Source organism: Hippichthys cyanospilos, chromosome 18 (genome assembly GCF_059441005.1).
Source record: "Hippichthys cyanospilos isolate Australia breed blue-spotted pipefish chromosome 18, RoL_Hcya_1.0, whole genome shotgun sequence".
NCBI lineage: Eukaryota > Metazoa > Chordata > Actinopteri > Syngnathiformes > Syngnathidae > Hippichthys > Hippichthys cyanospilos.
This window is the reverse complement of record NC_142386.1, coordinates 16,522,689-16,526,462: the sequence shown is the minus strand read 5'-3', so window position 1 is coordinate 16,526,462 and position 3,774 is coordinate 16,522,689. Positions and strand designations below refer to the sequence as shown.

The following is a 3,774-nucleotide window of genomic DNA, read 5'->3' as shown; positions in this document are numbered from 1 at the left end:
AATATGCTGTGTGTCACAAGTCGGGCTATTGATTGTTTCCCTTCTTTTTGATTTGAAACATGAACATGTGAATGGCCGTGGGCTTTTAATTTTACAGGGTCGGGACAACTCATTTACGAGCTGGATGCCAACTTGCAACGCTCAAAATTGTTTGGAACGGATGAGATTAGTTGTGATTCAATTAACATTGGAATTAGAAATGTTATTTCAAAGTCTAACTTCAACTGGGTAATTTATTTTATGTTTGGAATCCACTAGGTACAAATTGAAAGAGAATATACATGTGCACAAAAAATACACACATTTTCATGGGGCTGCGAGAATCAATATTATCCAAATGTTTTTCCAAGGTCTAAGTCTATTTCCGTTGAATACAGTACATATTAAATGCCATAACACACAAAACTTCTAATTTAATGTCCCCTGTATGAAAGTGGTCCAGATTCTTCTGTCCTGGCTCAAAATGGCTCAAGCACCTGATGTGTCTGTATGGTTGGTAGGAACTGCATGTCATTATATAACTGTTTTGACTGTGTGCTGCCTCGGGCTTTGGTCAAAACCCAAAATGTACAGTGTAACGAACCATCTTTCTGTTCAAACGCTAAATGATGATCTTCGCTCTTAAGGTGCTGATGCAATGCAAAGAAGCGTCAGCAATGGGATTAGATGTCTGCCGCTGAGGGCGCCATCTTGGAAAAGTTGTTCGTGAAAGTGAGCAGAATAAGAATTTAATTGGGTAGTGTTTCATCCATATGACAGTAAAACTCTTGAAATTATACATAGACGTCAATGCCTATTCCGTAAGGGACATTTAGTTTGAAGCTAGCCTTCGCAGAAGTGATTGGTACTAGCTAGATTTATTTGTCCACATGACTCAGTTTTTATTGCCAACACCACATCTCTACCAGCAGCAACACACCCAAATTAAAATAAATACATAAACACATTCCGTGCTCTCGTCAGGACAATGAATGTGAGGTATTGTGACCAATGGGAGAGCAGGATACTGGGGCAGAGGTATGGTGTGTTTACTGCATGCGGGAATATCAAGTTTTCCCTTGGAGCATGCGAGTTGTTGCTTGTATATTAATTTTTTTCTCGTATTACAAGGCAAAAATTTTGCCGAATATTTACTTGTAAAGTGAATATGTTGTATACAGAAGCATTCGTATATAGTGGTTCCGCTGTACAGTATTACAAATGATTACAATGATTACGGAGAAAATAGTGTACCTTATATATAGTTACTTATACTTTTACATATACAGTGGATCCCTGTGTTACAACGTTCCGGATTTACGTCATTTTCATGTTGCGAAGTCGAATCCTGTATTTTCATCCCGAGTTTTTTCATCCCCTCTTTATGACATTTTGTCTGGCTGTATTTGTGTTGTTTTGCCTCCATCTGCTGGCGTTTTTAGGTAGTTGCACTTATTTTCTATTGCCGTCTAACTGCTTCCATGCAATGCGTGACTACAATGCTGGTCTGCTATTGGTCGGCGTCTCCTCACGGAGACGGTGGTCTGCTATTGGTCGCCCTCACTTGTTTAAAATGGCGGAACGGTAAAGCTTTGTTCGATTGTAAGTGGTTACAAAACCGTATTTGTAGTGCATTTTACTGCTTAATTCAAAGTTGAAGGGGTTAGCCATGGGTCCCAAGATTGCTAGTGATGTTAGACGAGAAGTAAAAAGATGATTTATATGGAATAGATGCTGGAGATAACCCTTGTTAGGGAAAATGGGCATAACAAGCGGCACTCAAAGGTAAAAAAATCATTTCTATTTTCTTATTCATGATGCTTTCTGATTGTATACATGAATATGATATATTCGTAGCACTTACTATACTGTTTTGGTACCAATTTTTAATATGTTTGTACAATTTTGATGTTTTTACCTGGGGTTCTAGACGCATTAGCTTTTCAACATAGGTTTGGATTGCCCGTCATAAGATGAATTCACCTTACAACCCCAACCGCGGAACGAATTAATGTCGTAACACGGGGGCCCACTGTATGCTTATAAATGTGTAATTTTTGCATGACAATGCCAACGATAACTAATATTAATAATAATAGTAATGATTTAAAAAGCCAGTTTTATTATGGCCATAACCCTACTCTTCTTCTTCCCTATACATCTCTAAAATCAGATTTTATATTTCTTTTGTTCCCAGGTGTATGTTTGGACATTGTTGTAGGTCACCATTTAGTCTTGTTCTGGTTTCTGCTCTTGGTGTCTCCTTGCAGGCTTTTTGGGCATTGCAGGACACAGGAGTCCCCCTGGGAGGACGGCATCACCGGCTGCGCACCTGTCTCCTATCGATGATCCGGAGACTATTTAAGCGCAGCTGGGACTGTCAGACGCCGTCGGATTATTGTCTAATATTCCTTGTTGTTCCCGAGCTCCTCGTTGCACCCCAGTGACTTTTTCCGCCAAGCCTTTATTTTACTTTATTTTGGTTGTTAGTTGATACTTTGCCTTTTATCTCCGAGTTATCCTGCGTGATCCTTCCCTGTTATTACTTTTATATCTTCTTTCACCTCCTGTAGGCGTCTTACATCTCTTCCGCCCTCCCAGTGAGTAGTTGGTTCATAGTTGCCCAACTCCATTGATATTTTTATGGACACTCTCAGTTGTTACTTTGTGGCTGTGCAATTTCTACCATGCTTTTCATTTGGTACTTTGTGAATCCCTTTTTTTTCCTCGCGTGTTACGTGCTCTTTTTGTTATTAAACAATTTCCCTTCGAACCAGTCCAGTCCAGTCTGGTTTGGGGTCCACTTTATTCATGAGCGTCCTCACCGCTTAACAAGTGTGTTCTAAATGGTCATTCATCATACAGATATACTGAGTCTTTTGATTGCTGTCCTTTGTCTTGAAGTTGTACAGTTGTACCCTCAAAGCACAGCCTCCTCTCTGTCCGAAAACATAATTTGTATCCTGCTTTGAGTAACCTGTTCCTATTTGGAAGCACAATTAACGTTATTGTTCATATTTTCAAAAACAAACAAATATAGGTGGTTATACAAGACAGTAATATATCCACAAGCAAACAAAAGATAAAAAAAAAACGGAAAGAAAGAAAGAAAGAAAGCAAGAAAGAAAGAAAGAAAGAAAGAAAGAAAGAAAGAAAGAAAGAAAGAAAGAAAGAAAGAAAGAAGGAAGCATTTTGGAAATTAGTCATTTCATTCTCTTAACCAGGAAAAAAATTTAAAAAAAGATTTCCGTAATTTCCCCAATGAGCCACAATCTGGTAAAGTCATTTTTAAAGAGGAAAGTAGAAGATTCCAGTAACCTAACTAGTGTATGAGAGAGGTGAACAATAGGACATTTCTATTTAATGACAGTTATTCTCTTGCTAATAAGGTGGCAAGATGATTTGACTTTAAAAAAAATAAAAAAAATTAAATGAGTGAGAATGGGGGAAAAACACTAAACAGTAGAACAAAGCTATGATTTGCTTTTTTCTCATTAGTTACTCTGGATAATGTGGAAAATGAACTCAAAAAACGCATTAAAAATGGTCAAAGACAGAAAGACACATCGGAATCAGAATTTGCCGTGGATCACCAGCAGCACAGAAACGGTCAAAATGGTTGAAAGTGACATACTAGTATCTGAAGAGAAAAAAGGGGGAGAAAGCAATCTTGACTTTTTTGCTGGGCTTGATCATTGCCTGCAATCCCCAAATGTTGTATAAACACAAGCCACACGAAGTCACACACTGTGCAAAATAAAATAGTTTAATCATTTTTGGAGTGTCAACAACAAA

The 3,774-nt window shown here is 38.1% G+C and overlaps 1 long non-coding RNA gene across 1 annotated transcript; it reads left to right on the top strand.

Annotated features, from left to right (window-relative positions):
• The first annotated feature begins 1,568 nt into the window (after positions 1-1,568).
• LOC148409167 (uncharacterized) lies at positions 1,569-2,862 on the top strand. Its single transcript, XR_015868651.1, has 2 exons — positions 1,569-1,764; positions 2,250-2,862. It is a non-coding gene; the product is annotated as an uncharacterized LOC148409167 (long non-coding RNA).
• Positions 2,863-3,774: the final 912 nt, after the last annotated feature.